This window comes from Brienomyrus brachyistius, chromosome 2 (genome assembly GCF_023856365.1).
Source record: "Brienomyrus brachyistius isolate T26 chromosome 2, BBRACH_0.4, whole genome shotgun sequence".
NCBI classification, from domain to species: domain Eukaryota; kingdom Metazoa; phylum Chordata; class Actinopteri; order Osteoglossiformes; family Mormyridae; genus Brienomyrus; species Brienomyrus brachyistius.
Window position 1 is genome coordinate 36,322,536 of NC_064534.1, and position 14,226 is coordinate 36,336,761.

Below are 14,226 nucleotides of genomic sequence, written 5' to 3' on the forward strand. Positions count from 1 at the left end.
AGTTGATAACAGAGGGTCGTTAAGAGAAGCCTGCATGCAGTAGGCAAAGGAGTAATGTTTGCCGGCGGGGGACGTGCGGCGATTAACCTGTGCGGTAGTGAAAAGGAGTTAAAAAGAAGGAAGTGTGCGGATGCGGAAAGAATGGAATAATTGTGGTAGGCTGCCGGCTGAGTAGTTTGGTGAATGTTTGGTGTGGGTCCGGCGCTGCCGATTGGATGGTGGTGCTGCAGTGTGAGTCAGATAAAAAAAAAAAAAAAACCAGGAGTAGGATCCAATGGGACTAACTGGCATGTATAGACGCGTGTAATGCAAAAGGGCTGTTTTTGGTAGCGTCTCTCGCTTATGGCTATACCACCCTGAACACGCCTGATCTCATCTGATCTCGTAAGCTACGCAGGGTAGGGTCTGGTTAGTACTTGGATGGGAGACCTCCTGGGAATACCAGGTGCTGTAAGCTTTTCTCACTTTTACTTTATACAGGGGGCGCTCCACTTAACGATTAATTTAAATCTATCACTCCCCTTCCATTTTACTATTTTATATATATATATATTTTTCTCTCATTCATAAAGGCAGCTTTTAGAAACCGTTTTACTCTAAATACTTCCTTGTAATTCTAGGTGCTGTAAGCTGTTCGTGCCTTTATTCCACCAGGGCGCGATCTTCTCACAAACTTGAAGACTATCACTCCCCATTCACGTTTTACAACTTATTGTTAATGATAAAGAGACAGCTTTTTACACACAGTTTTAAACAAAGTACTGATATTATTCCTCTTCAACTGACCGCTTTGTTTTCTATGCAAAAACCACTTCGCCACAGAAGACTCGATATTATTGGCATAGCAAGTTCTGCTCTTCTCCTTTCAAAACTTGCTAAAAGCTGTATTTAAAAGAACAGATTGGCCGGGGTAATTCACACCCTTCAATGCCAGCTTAATGTTTAGGTTAGTGGGAATCACAGAGGAATTAGGGATGGAAACTTCTTTGCTGGTGGAAGAAGCGGTCTGGTGAATTTTTAGAGAGAAGAGGCCGTCGATGTTTGAATGTAGAAAATTGTTCTGGCTGCAGCCTGCAGTATAGACTTGTTGGTGTGTGTAGCTCCCAGTGTTCTGACAGCGCGACGTTTTGGGGAAGCATGTGATTCAGCAGCTACCAGTGGGCTTCGTGCGGCGGAGATTTTGTGGCTGTTAGCGGAGTTGATAACAGAGGGTCGTTAAGAGAAGCCTGCATGCAGTAGGCAAAGGAGTAATGTTTGCCGGCGGGGGACGTGCGGCGATTAACCTGTGCGGTAGTGAAAAGGAGTTAAAAAGAAGGAAGTGTGCGGATGCGGAAAGAATGGAATAATTGTGGTAGGCTGCCGGCTGAGTAGTTTGGTGAATGTTTGGTGTGGGTCCGGCGCTGCCGATTGGATGGTGGTGCTGCAGTGTGAGTCAGATAAAAAAAAAAAAAAAAACCAGGAGTAGGATCCAATGGGACTAACTGGCATGTATAGACGCGTGTAATGCAAAAGGGCTGTTTTTGGTAGCGTCTCTCGCTTATGGCTATACCACCCTGAACACGCCTGATCTCATCTGATCTCGTAAGCTACGCAGGGTAGGGTCTGGTTAGTACTTGGATGGGAGACATCCTGGGAATACCAGGTGCTGTAAGCTTTTTTCACTTTAACTTTATACAGGGGGCGCTCCACTTAACGATTAATTTAAATCTATCACTCCCCTTCCATTTTACTATTTTATATATATATATATTTTTCTCTCATTCATAAAGGTAGCTTTTACACACCGTTTTACTCTAAATACTTCCTGGTAATTCAAGGTGCTCTAAGCTGTTCGTGCCTTTATTCCACCAGGGCGCGATCTTCTCACAAACTTGAAGACTGCCACTCCCCATTCACGTTTTACAACTTATTGTTAATGATAAAGAGACAGCTTTTTACACACAGTTTTAAACAAAGTACTGATATTATTCCTCTTCAACTGACCGCTTTGTTTTCTATGCAAAAACCACTTCGCCACAGAAGACTCGATATTATTGGCATAGCAAGTTCTGCTCTTCTCCTTTCAAAACTTGCTAAAAGCTGTATTTAAAAGAACAGATTGGCCGGGGTAATTCACACCCTTCAATGCCAGCTTAATGTTTAGGTTAGTGGGAGTCACAGAGGAATTAGGGATGGAAACTTCTTTGCTGGTGGTAGAAGCGGTCTGGTGAATTTTTAGAGAGAAGAGGCCGTCGATGTTTGAATGTAGAAAATTGTTCTGGCTGCAGCCTGCATTATGGACTTGTTGGTGTGTGTAGCTCCCAGTGTTCTGACAGCGCGACGTTTTGGGGAAGCGTGATTCAGCAGCTACCAGTGGGCTTCGTGCGGCGGAGATTTTGTGGCTGTTAGCGGAGTTGATAACAGAGGGTCGTTAAGGGAAGCCTGCATGCAGTAGGCAAAGGAGTAATGTTTGCCGGCGGGGGACGTGCGGCGATTAACCTGTGCGGTAGTGAAAAGGAGTTAAAAAGAAGGAAGTGTGCGGATGCGGAAAGAATGGAATAATTGTGGTAGGCTGCCGGCTGAGTAGTTTGGTGAATGTTTGGTGTGGGTCCGGCGCTGCCGATTGGATGGTGGGGCTGCAGTGTGAGTCAGATAAAAAAAAAAAAAAAACAGGAGTAGGATCCAATGGGACTAACTGGCATGTATAGAGGCGTGTAATGCAAAAGGGCTGTTTTTGGTAGCATCTCTCACTTACGGCCATACCACCCTGAACACGCCCGATCTCGTCTGATCTCGGAAGCTAAGCAGGGTAGGGTCTGGTTAGTACTTGGATGGGAGACCTCCTGGGAATACCAGGTGCTGTAAGCTTTTCTCACTTTTACTTTATACAGGGGGCGCTCCACTTCACGATTAATTTAAATCTATCACTCCCCTTCCATTTTACTATTTTATACATATATATATATTTTTCTCTCATTCATAAAGGCAGCTTTTACACACCGTTTTACTCCAAATACTTCCTGGTAATTCTAGGTGCTGTAAGCTGTTCGTGCCTTTATTCCACCAGGGCGCGATCTTCTCACAAACTTGAAGACTGTCACTCCCCATTCACGTTTTACAACTTATTGTTAATGATAAAGAGACAGCTTTTTACACACAGTTTTAAACAAAGTACTGATATTATTCCTCTTCAACTGACCGCTTTGTTTTCTATGCATGAAACCACTTCGCCACAGAAGACTCGATATTATTGGCATAGCAAGTTCTGCTCTTCTCCTTTCAAAACTTGCTAAAAGCTGTATTTAAAAGAACAGATTGGCCGGGGTAATTCACACCCTTCAATGCCAGCTTAATGTTTAGGTTAGTGGGAATCACAGAGGAATTAGGGATGGAAACTTCTTTGCTGGTGGTAGAAGCGGTCTGGTGAATTTTTAGAGAGAAGAGGCCGTCGATGTTTGAATGTAGAAAATTGTTCTGGCTGCAGCCTGCAGTATGGACTTGTTGGTGTGTGTAGCTCCCAGTGTTCTGACAGCGCGACGTTTTGGGGAAGCATGTGATTCAGCAGCTACCAGTGGGCTTCGTGCGGCGGAGATTTTGTGGCTGTTAGCGGAGTTGATAACAGAGGGTCGTTAAGAGAAGCCTGCATGCAGTAGGCAAAGGAGTAATGTTTGCCGGCGGGGGACGTGCGGCGATTAACCTGTGCGGTAGTGAAAAGGAGTTAAAAAGAAGGAAGTGTGCGGATGCGGAAAGAATGGAATAATTGTGGTAGGCTGCCGGCTGAGTAGTTTGGTGAATGTTTGGTGTGGGTCCGGCGCTGCCGATTGGATGGTGGTGCTGCAGTGTGAGTCAGATAAAAAAAAAAAAAAAAACCAGGAGTAGGATCCAATGGGACCAACTGGCATGTATAGAGGCGTGTAATGCAAAAGGGCTGTTTTTGGTCGCGTCTCTCGCTTATGGCCATACCACCCTGAACACACCCGATCTCATCCGATCTCGGAAGCCAAGCAGGGTAGGGTCTGGTTAGTACTTGGATGGGAGACCTCCTGGGAATACCAGGTGCTGTAAGCTTTTCTCACTTTTACTTTATACAGGGGGCGCTCCACTTCACGATTAATTTAAATCTATCACTCCCCTTCCATTTTACTATTTTATATATATATATATTTTTCTCTCATTCATAAAGGCAGCTTTTACACACCGTTTTACTCCAAATACTTCCTGGTAATTCTAGGTGCTGTAAGCTGTTCGTGCCTTTATTCCACCAGGGCGCGATCTTCTCACAAACTTGAAGACTGTTTCTCCCCATTCACGTTTTACAACTTATTGTTAATGATAAAGAGACAGCTTTTTACACACAGTTTTAAACAAAGTACTGATATTTTTCCTCTTCAACTGACCGCTTTGTTTTCTATGCAAAAACCACTTCGCCACAGAAGACTCAATATTATTGGCATAGCAAGTTCTGCTCTTCTCCTTTCAAAACTTGCTAAAAGCTGTATTTAAAAGAACAGATTGGCCGGGGTAATTCACACCCTTCAATGCCAGCTTAATGTTTAGGTTAGTGGGAATCACAGAGGAATTAGGGATGGAAACTTCTTTGCTGGTGGTAGAAGCGGTCTGGTGAATTTTTAGAGAGAAGAGGCCGTCGATGTTTGAATGTAGAAAATTGTTCTGGCTGCAGCCTGCAGTATGGACTTGTTGGTGTGTGTAGCTCCCAGTGTTCTGACAGCGCGACGTTTTGGGGAAGCATGTGATTCAGCAGCTACCAGTGGGCTTCGTGCGGCGGAGATTTTGTGGCTGTTAGCGGAGTTGATAACAGAGGGTCGTTAAGAGAAGCCTGCATGCAGTAGGCAAAGGAGTAATGTTTGCCGGCGGGGGACGTGCGGCGATTAACCTGTGCGGTAGTGAAAAGGAGTTAAAAAGAAGGAAGTGTGTGGATGCGGAAAGAATGGAATAATTGTGGTAGGCTGCCGGCTGAGTAGTTTGGTGAATGTTTGGTGTGGGTCCGGCGCTGCCGATTGGATGGTGGTGCTGCAGTGTGAGTCAGATAAAAAAAAAAAAAAAACCAGGAGTAGGATCCAATGGGACTAACTGGCATGTATAGACGCGTGTAATGCAAAAGGGCTGTTTTTGGTCGCGTCTCTCGCTTATGGCCATACCACCCTGAACACACCCGATCTCATCCGATCTCGGAAGCCAAGCAGGGTAGGGTCTGGTTAGTACTTGGATGGGAGACCTCCTGGGAATACCAGGTGCTGTAAGCTTTTCTCACTTTTACTTTATACAGGGGGCGCTCCACTTCACGATTAATTTAAATCTATCACTCCCCTTCCATTTTACTATTTTATATATATATATATTTTTCTCTCATTCATAAAGGCAGCTTTTACACACCGTTTTACTCCAAATACTTCCTAGTAATTCTAGGTGCTGTAAGCTGTTCGTGCCTTTATTCCACCAGGGCGCGATCTTCTCACAAACTTGAAGACTGTCACTCCCCATTCACGTTTTACAACTTATTGTTAATGATAAAGAGACAGCTTTTTACACACAGTTTTAAACAAAGTACTGATATTTTTCCTCTTCAACTGACCGCTTTGTTTTCTATGCAAAAACCACTTCGCCACAGAAGACTCAATATTATTGGCATAGCAAGTTCTGCTCTTCTCCTTTCAAAACTTGCTAAAAGCTGTATTTAAAAGAACAGATTGGCCGGGGTAATTCACACCCTTCAATGCCAGCTTAATGTTTAGGTTAGTGGGAATCACAGAGGAATTAGGGATGGAAACTTCTTTGCTGGTGGTAGAAGCAGTCTGGTGAATTTTTAGAGAGAAGAGGCCGTCGATGTTTGAATGTAGAAAATTGTTCTGGCTGCAGCCTGCAGTATGGACTTGTTGGTGTGTGTAGCTCCCAGTGTTCTGACAGCGCGACGTTTTGGGGAAGCATGTGATTCAGCAGCTACCAGTGGGCTTCGTGCGGCGGAGATTTTGTGGCTGTTAGCGGAGTTGATAACAGAGGGTCGTTAAGAGAAGCCTGCATGCAGTAGGCAAAGGAGTAATGTTTGCCGGCGGGGGACGTGCGGCGATTAACCTGTGCGGTAGTGAAAAGGAGTTAAAAAGAAGGAAGTGTGCGGATGCGGAAAGAATGGAATAATTGTGGTAGGCTGCCGGCTGAGTAGTTTGGTGAATGTTTGGTGTGGGTCCGGCGCTGCCGATTGGATGGTGGTGCTGCAGTGTGAGTCAGATAAAAAAAAAAAAAAACCAGGAGTAGGATCCAATGGGACTAACTGGCATGTATAGACGCGTGTAATGCAAAAGGGCTGTTTTTGGTAGCATCTTCCGCTTACGGCCATACCACCCTGAACACGCCCGATCTCGTCTGATCTCAGAAGCTAAGCAGGGTAGGTTCTGGTTAGTACTTGGATGGGAGACCACCTGGGAATACCAGGTGCTGTAAGCTTTTCTCACTTTTAATTTATACAGGGGGCGCTCCACTTCACGATTAATTTAAATCTATCACTCCCCTTCCATTTTACTATTTTATATATATATATATTTTTTTTCTCTCATTCCTAAAGGCAGCTTTTAGAAATCGTTTTACTCTAAATACTTCCTAGTAATTCTAGGTGCTGTAAGCTGTTCGTGCCTTTATTCCACCAGGACGCGATCTTCTCACAAACTTGAAGACTGTCACTCCCCATTCACGTTTTACAACTTATTGTTAATGATAAAGAGACAGCTTTTTACACACAGTTTTAAACAAAGTACTGACATTATTCCTCTTCAACTGACCGCTTTGTTTTCTATGCAAAAACCACTTCGCCACAGAAGACTCGATATTATTGGCATAGCAAGTTCTGCTCTTCTCCTTTCAAAACTTGCTAAAAGCTGTATTTAAAAGAACAGATTGGCCAGGGTAATTCACACCCTTCAATGCCAGCTTAATGTTTAGGTTAGTGGGAATCACAGAGGAATTAGGGATGGAAACTTCTTTGCTGGTGGTAGAAGCGGTCTGGTGAATTTTTAGAGAGAAGAGGCCGTCGATGTTTGAATGTAGAAAATTGTTCTGGCTGCAGCCTGCAGTATGGACTTGTTGGTGTGTGTAGCTCCCAGTGTTCTGACAGCGCGACGTTTTGGGGAAGCATGTGATTCAGCAGCTACCAGTGGGCTTCGTGCGGCGGAGATTTTGTGGCTGTTAGCGGAGTTGATAACAGAGGGTCGTTAAGAGAAGCCTACATGCAGTAGGCAAAGGAGTAATGTTTGCCGGCGGGGGACGTGCGGCGATTACCCTGTGCGGTAGTGAAAAGGAGTTAAAAAGAAGGAAGTGTGCGGATGCGGAAAGAATGGAATAATTGTGGTAGGCTGCCGGCTGAGTAGTTTGGTGAATGTTTGGTGTGGGTCCGGCGCTGCCGATTGGATGGTGGGGCTGCAGTGTGAGTCAGATAAAAAAAAAAAAAAAAAAACAGGAGTAGGATCCAATGGGACTAACTGGCATGTATAGACGCGTGTAATGCAAAAGGGCTGTTTTTGGTAGCGTCTCTCACTTATGGCCATACCACCCTGAACACGCCCGATCTCATCCGATCTCGAAAGCCAAGCAGGGTAGGGTCTGGTTAGTACTTGGATGGGAGACCTCCTGGGAATACCAGGTGCTGTAAGCTTTTCTCACTTTTACTTTATACAGGGGGCGCTCCACTTCACGATTAATTTAAATCTATCACTCCCCTTCCGTTTTACTATTTTATATATATATATATTTTTTCTTTCATTCCTAAAGGCAGCTTTTAGAAATCGTTTTACTCTAAATACTTCCTAGTAATTCTAGGTGCTGTAAGCTGTTCGTGCCTTTATTCCACCAGGGCGCGATCTTCTCACAAACTTGAAGACTGTCACTCCCCATTCACGTTTTACAACTTATTGTTAATGATAAAGAGACAGCTTTTTACACACAGTTTTAAACAAAGTACTGATATTTTTCCTCTTCAACTGACCGCTTTGTTTTCTATGCAAAAACCACTTCGCCACAGAAGACTCAATATTATTGGCATAGCAAGTTCTGCTCTTCTCCTTTCAAAACTTGCTAAAAGCTGTATTTAAAAGAACAGATTGGCCGGGGTAATTCACACCCTTCAATGCCAGCTTAATGTTTAGGTTAGTGGGAATCACAGAGGAATTAGGGATGGAAACTTCTTTGCTGGTGGTAGAAGCAGTCTGGTGAATTTTTAGAGAGAAGAGGCCGTCGATGTTTGAATGTAGAAAATTGTTCTGGCTGCAGCCTGCAGTATGGACTTGTTGGTGTGTGTAGCTCCCAGTGTTCTGACAGCGCGACGTTTTGGGGAAGCATGTGATTCAGCAGCTACCAGTGGGCTTCGTGCGGCGGAGATTTTGTGGCTGTTAGCGGAGTTGATAACAGAGGGTCGTTAAGAGAAGCCTGCATGCAGTAGGCAAAGGAGTAATGTTTGCCGGCGGGGGACGTGCGGCGATTAACCTGTGCGGTAGTGAAAAGGAGTTAAAAAGAAGGAAGTGTGCGGATGCGGAAAGAATGGAATAATTGTGGTAGGCTGCCGGCTGAGTAGTTTGGTGAATGTTTGGTGTGGGTCCGGCGCTGCCGATTGGATGGTGGTGCTGCAGTGTGAGTCAGATAAAAAAAAAAAAAAAAACCAGGAGTAGGATCCAATGGGACTAACTGGCATGTATAGACGCTTGTAATGCAAAAGGGCTGTTTTTGATAGCATCTTCCGCTTACGGCCATACCACCCTGAACATGCCCGATCTCGTCTGATCTCAGAAGCTAAGCAGGGTAGGTTCTGGTTAGTACTTGGATGGGAGACCACCTGGGAATACCAGGTGCTGTAAGCCTTTCTCACTTTTAATTTATACAGGGGGCGCTCCACTTCACGATTAATTTAAATCTATCACTCCCCTTCCATTTTACTATTTTATATATATATATATTTTTTTTCTCTCATTCCTAAAGGCAGCTTTTAGAAATCGTTTTACTCTAAATACTTCCTAGTAATTCTAGGTGCTGTAAGCTGTTCGTGCCTTTATTCCACCAGGGCGCGATCTTCTCACAAACTTGAAGACTGTCACTCCCCATTCACGTTTTACAACTTATTGTTAATGATAAAGAGACAGCTTTTTACACACAGTTTTAAACAAAGTACTGACATTATTCCTCTTCAACTGACCGCTTTGTTTTCTATGCAAAAACCACTTCGCCACAGAAGACTCGATATTATTGGCATAGCAAGTTCTGCTCTTCTCCTTTCAAAACTTGCTAAAAGCTGTATTTAAAAGAACAGATTGGCCGGGGTAATTCACACCCTTCAATGCCAGCTTAATGTTTAGGTTAGTGGGAATCACAGAGGAATTAGGGATGGAAACTTCTTTGCTGGTGGTAGAAGCGGTCTGGTGAATTTTTAGAGAGAAGAGGCCGTCGATGTTTGAATGTAGAAAATTGTTCTGGCTGCAGCCTGCAGTATGGACTTGTTGGTGTGTGTAGCTCCCAGTGTTCTGACAGCGCGACGTTTTGGGGAAGCATGTGATTCAGCAGCTACCAGTGGGCTTCGTGCGGCGGAGATTTTGTGGCTGTTAGCGGAGTTGATAACAGAGGGTCGTTAAGAGAAGCCTGCATGCAGTAGGCAAAGGAGTAATGTTTGCCGGCGGGGGACGTGCGGCGATTACCCTGTGCGGTAGTGAAAAGGAGTTAAAAAGAAGGAAGTGTGCGGATGCGGAAAGAATGGAATAATTGTGGTAGGCTGCCGGCTGAGTAGTTTGGTGAATGTTTGGTGTGGGTCCGGCGCTGCCGATTGGATGGTGGGGCTGCAGTGTGAGTCAGATAAAAAAAAAAAAAAAAACCAGGAGTAGGATCCAATGGGACTAACTGGCATGTATAGACGCTTGTAATGCAAAAGGGCTGTTTTTGGTAGCATCTTCCGCTTACGGCCATACCACCCTGAACACGCCCGATCTCGTCTGATCTCAGAAGCTAAGCAGGGTAGGTTCTGGTTAGTACTTGGATGGGAGACCACCTGGGAATACCAGGTGCTGTAAGCTTTTCTCACTTTTAATTTATACAGGGGGCGCTCCACTTCACGATTAATTTAAATCTATCACTCCCCTTCCATTTTACTATTTTATATATATATATATTTTTTTTCTCTCATTCCTAAAGGCAGCTTTTAGAAATCGTTTTACTCTAAATACTTCCTAGTAATTCTAGGTGCTGTAAGCTGTTCGTGCCTTTATTCCACCAGGGCGCGATCTTCTCACAAACTTGAAGACTGTCACTCCCCATTCACGTTTTACAACTTATTGTTAATGATAAAGAGACAGCTTTTTACACACAGTTTTAAACAAAGTACTGACATTATTCCTCTTCAACTGACCGCTTTGTTTTCTATGCAAAAACCACTTCGCCACAGAAGACTCGATATTATTGGCATAGCAAGTTCTGCTCTTCTCCTTTCAAAACTTGCTAAAAGCTGTATTTAAAAGAACAGATTGGCCGGGGTAATTCACACCCTTCAATGCCAGCTTAATGTTTAGGTTAGTGGGAATCACAGAGGAATTAGGGATGGAAACTTCTTTGCTGGTGGTAGAAGCGGTCTGGTGAATTTTTAGAGAGAAGAGGCCGTCGATGTTTGAATGTAGAAAATTGTTCTGGCTGCAGCCTGCAGTATGGACTTGTTGGTGTGTGTAGCTCCCAGTGTTCTGACAGCGCGACGTTTTGGGGAAGCATGTGATTCAGCAGCTACCAGTGGGCTTCGTGCGGCGGAGATTTTGTGGCTGTTAGCGGAGTTGATAACAGAGGGTCGTTAAGAGAAGCCTGCATGCAGTAGGCAAAGGAGTAATGTTTGCCGGCGGGGGACGTGCGGCGATTACCCTGTGCGGTAGTGAAAAGGAGTTAAAAAGAAGGAAGTGTGCGGATGCGGAAAGAATGGAATAATTGTGGTAGGCTGCCGGCTGAGTAGTTTGGTGAATGTTTGGTGTGGGTCCGGCGCTGCCGATTGGATGGTGGGGCTGCAGTGTGAGTCAGATAAAAAAAAAAAAAAACCAGGAGTAGGATCCAATGGGACTAACTGGCATGTATAGACGCTTGTAATGCAAAAGGGCTGTTTTTGGTAGCATCTTCCGCTTACGGCCATACCACCCTGAACACGCCCGATCTCGTCTGATCTCAGAAGCTAAGCAGGGTAGGTTCTGGTTAGTACTTGGATGGGAGACCACCTGGGAATACCAGGTGCTGTAAGCTTTTCTCACTTTTAATTTATACAGGGGGCGCTCCACTTCACGATTAATTTAAATCTATCACTCCCCTTCCATTTTACTATTTTATATATATATATATTTTTTTTCTCTCATTCCTAAAGGCAGCTTTTAGAAATCGTTTTACTCTAAATACTTCCTAGTAATTCTAGGTGCTGTAAGCTGTTCGTGCCTTTATTCCACCAGGGCGCGATCTTCTCACAAACTTGAAGACTGTCACTCCCCATTCACGTTTTACAACTTATTGTTAATGATAAAGAGACAGCTTTTTACACACAGTTTTAAACAAAGTACTGACATTATTCCTCTTCAACTGACCGCTTTGTTTTCTATGCAAAAACCACTTCGCCACAGAAGACTCGATATTATTGGCATAGCAAGTTCTGCTCTTCTCCTTTCAAAACTTGCTAAAAGCTGTATTTAAAAGAACAGATTGGCCGGGGTAATTCACACCCTTCAATGCCAGCTTAATGTTTAGGTTAGTGGGAATCACAGAGGAATTAGGGATGGAAACTTCTTTGCTGGTGGTAGAAGCGGTCTGGTGAATTTTTAGAGAGAAGAGGCCGTCGATGTTTGAATGTAGAAAATTGTTCTGGCTGCAGCCTGCAGTATGGACTTGTTGGTGTGTGTAGCTCCCAGTGTTCTGACAGCGCGACGTTTTGGGGAAGCATGTGATTCAGCAGCTACCAGTGGGCTTCGTGCGGCGGAGATTTTGTGGCTGTTAGCGGAGTTGATAACAGAGGGTCGTTAAGAGAAGCCTACATGCAGTAGGCAAAGGAGTAATGTTTGCCGGCGGGGGACGTGCGGCGATTACCCTGTGCGGTAGTGAAAAGGAGTTAAAAAGAAGGAAGTGTGCGGATGCGGAAAGAATGGAATAATTGTGGTAGGCTGCCGGCTGAGTAGTTTGGTGAATGTTTGGTGTGGGTCCGGCGCTGCCGATTGGATGGTGGGGCTGCAGTGTGAGTCAGATAAAAAAAAAAAAAAAAACCAGGAGTAGGATCCAATGGGACTAACTGGCATGTATAGACGCGTGTAATGCAAAAGGGCTGTTTTTGGTAGGATCCCTCGCTTATGGCCATACCACCCTGAACACGCCCCATCTCGTCTGATCTCGGAAGCCAAGCAGGGTAGGGTCTGGTTAGACCCACGATCTTCGTTCAATTAAGAAGGTGCTTCCAGCCTTACAGCCTCAGTTTACGTAAGTACAACGCCATGTCTACTGTTCCGTGTTCTGAGTGTAATATGTTTAGCTATTCTTCTCCAGTCATTAGCGGTATTTATACATGTGAGAAGTGTCAGTTAGTCGCTAGACTGACGGAGAAGATTGTAGTGTTAGAGGGACGTATCCGGACGTTACATAACATTCAGGAGAATGAGAGTTTTATTGACTCAGTGTTAGCGGCTCCGGATATGTCCGCGATAGCCAGTAAGTCTCCCCCTGCTCCGGCAGCAGAGCCTTCGCAGCAAGGCGAGTGGGTGACGACCCGGCGGCATAGTCGCAAATCCAAACCAAACTTACACCGGCACCATTCGCCTATCCGCGTTTCCAACAGGTTCTCCCCACTCAGTGAAACTCCCACTGAGACGCCTGTTGAAAGTGCTCTAATAATTGGTGATTCTATTCTAAGAAACGTGAGAGTAGCGACTCCAGCGACCATTGTAAATTGTCTCCCGGGTGCCAGAGCGACCGACATCTCGGCAAATTTAAAAGTGCTGGCTAAAAGTAAACGTAAATACTCTCAGATAGTTATCCACGTCGGCACTAATGATGTCCGATTGAGGCAATCGGAGATCACAAAGGCAAATTTTAAAGAGGTGTGCAACATTGCGAAGAAGATGTGTGTGTCAGTAACGTGCTCTGGCCCCATCCCTGCTAGACGTGGCGATGAAATGTACAGCAGATTATCGTCGCTACATCGCTGGCTGTCGGAATGGTGCCCGATAAATGGTGTAGGTTATATAGACAACTGGAGGATGTTCTGGGGTAGGCCTGGGCTTTTGAAGAGGGACGGTATTCACCCCTCGCGGGCTGGTGCCGACCTCCTGTCTAAAAGCATAGCTCGTAGTCTACAGGCAAATCGCTGACTAACTAGAGCCAAGTCCAGGCGGCAGGCAAACCGGCATAACCGACCGCCTGCTAGTCGCTTAGAGTCGTCGCCTAGGGTTCATTTCATTGAGACTGTGTCTGCTCCCCGCGTCTCTAATCATGGAGGACTATTCCACCGTGGAGTGTGCCATAATAACTTAATTAAAATCACAATGAATCCGTTACTAGAAAACAGTTGTGATGCAATATTTAAACTTAAACTTGGACTTCTGAATATAAGATCACTGGCCCCTAAAGCACTATTAATAAATGAAATAATTACTGATTTTAGTCTTGGTGCCCTGTGCCTTACTGAGACCTGGCTTAAACCAGATGAATTCATGGCACTAAATGAATCTACTCCAGCGGAATACAGTTATAAGCATAACCCGCGACCAAATCGCAAAGGTGGTGGTGTTGCTGCAATTTTTCAGTCCAACTTAGGAGTGTCTGAGAAATGTGGTGTGAGTTTCAGCACATTTGAAACTCTTGTTCTTAGCCTTGCTGGCTCATCTCTTTCTAGTTCATCACCCCAAATCACCATGGTTATTGTGTATAGACCGCCTGGGCCGTACAGTGATTTTCTTAAGGAATTTGCTGATTTTTTAACAAACCTGGTGGTCAGTACTGACAAAGCCGTTATTGTGGGTGATTTTAACATTCATATGGAGAAGGATAATGATCCTTTAAAAACAGCGTTTGCAGCTATTCTTGACTCTGTAGGTGTATGTCAGAATGTAGTCGGGCCTACTCATGTCTGTAACCATACCCTTGATTTGATCATTAGTCATGGCATCCTGGTAGAACATGTGTCTATTATGCCACAGAGTCCTCTGCTCTCAGATCATTACTTGTTAACATTTGAAATCCAGTATAGCCTCCTGTTGACCA

At 44.7% G+C, this 14,226-nt stretch overlaps 9 non-coding genes and 1 pseudogene across 9 annotated transcripts; all 10 read left to right on the forward strand.

Moving 5' to 3' along the window:
* The first annotated feature begins 338 nt into the window (after positions 1-338).
* On the forward strand, positions 339-457 carry LOC125730743 (5S ribosomal RNA). The gene has a single exon (XR_007391035.1). It is a non-coding gene; the product is annotated as a 5S ribosomal RNA (ribosomal RNA).
* Positions 458-1,535: 1,078 nt separating this feature from the next.
* LOC125731738 (5S ribosomal RNA) lies at positions 1,536-1,654 on the forward strand (annotated as a pseudogene).
* A 1,074-nt stretch (positions 1,655-2,728) lies between these two features.
* Positions 2,729-2,847, forward strand: LOC125733108 (5S ribosomal RNA). Its single transcript, XR_007392465.1, has one exon. It is a non-coding gene; the product is annotated as a 5S ribosomal RNA (ribosomal RNA).
* A 1,081-nt stretch (positions 2,848-3,928) lies between these two features.
* Positions 3,929-4,047, forward strand: LOC125734848 (5S ribosomal RNA). Its single transcript, XR_007394151.1, has one exon. It is a non-coding gene; the product is annotated as a 5S ribosomal RNA (ribosomal RNA).
* Positions 4,048-5,124: 1,077 nt separating this feature from the next.
* On the forward strand, positions 5,125-5,243 carry LOC125734859 (5S ribosomal RNA). Its single transcript, XR_007394162.1, has one exon. It is a non-coding gene; the product is annotated as a 5S ribosomal RNA (ribosomal RNA).
* A 1,076-nt stretch (positions 5,244-6,319) lies between these two features.
* Positions 6,320-6,438, forward strand: LOC125735607 (5S ribosomal RNA). The gene has a single exon (XR_007394901.1). It is a non-coding gene; the product is annotated as a 5S ribosomal RNA (ribosomal RNA).
* Positions 6,439-7,520: 1,082 nt separating this feature from the next.
* On the forward strand, positions 7,521-7,639 carry LOC125735241 (5S ribosomal RNA). The gene has a single exon (XR_007394539.1). It is a non-coding gene; the product is annotated as a 5S ribosomal RNA (ribosomal RNA).
* A 1,079-nt stretch (positions 7,640-8,718) lies between these two features.
* Positions 8,719-8,837, forward strand: LOC125736197 (5S ribosomal RNA). Its single transcript, XR_007395482.1, has one exon. It is a non-coding gene; the product is annotated as a 5S ribosomal RNA (ribosomal RNA).
* A 1,081-nt stretch (positions 8,838-9,918) lies between these two features.
* On the forward strand, positions 9,919-10,037 carry LOC125735609 (5S ribosomal RNA). The gene has a single exon (XR_007394903.1). It is a non-coding gene; the product is annotated as a 5S ribosomal RNA (ribosomal RNA).
* Positions 10,038-11,116: 1,079 nt separating this feature from the next.
* On the forward strand, positions 11,117-11,235 carry LOC125735610 (5S ribosomal RNA). The gene has a single exon (XR_007394904.1). It is a non-coding gene; the product is annotated as a 5S ribosomal RNA (ribosomal RNA).
* The last annotated feature ends 2,991 nt before the right edge of the window (positions 11,236-14,226 follow it).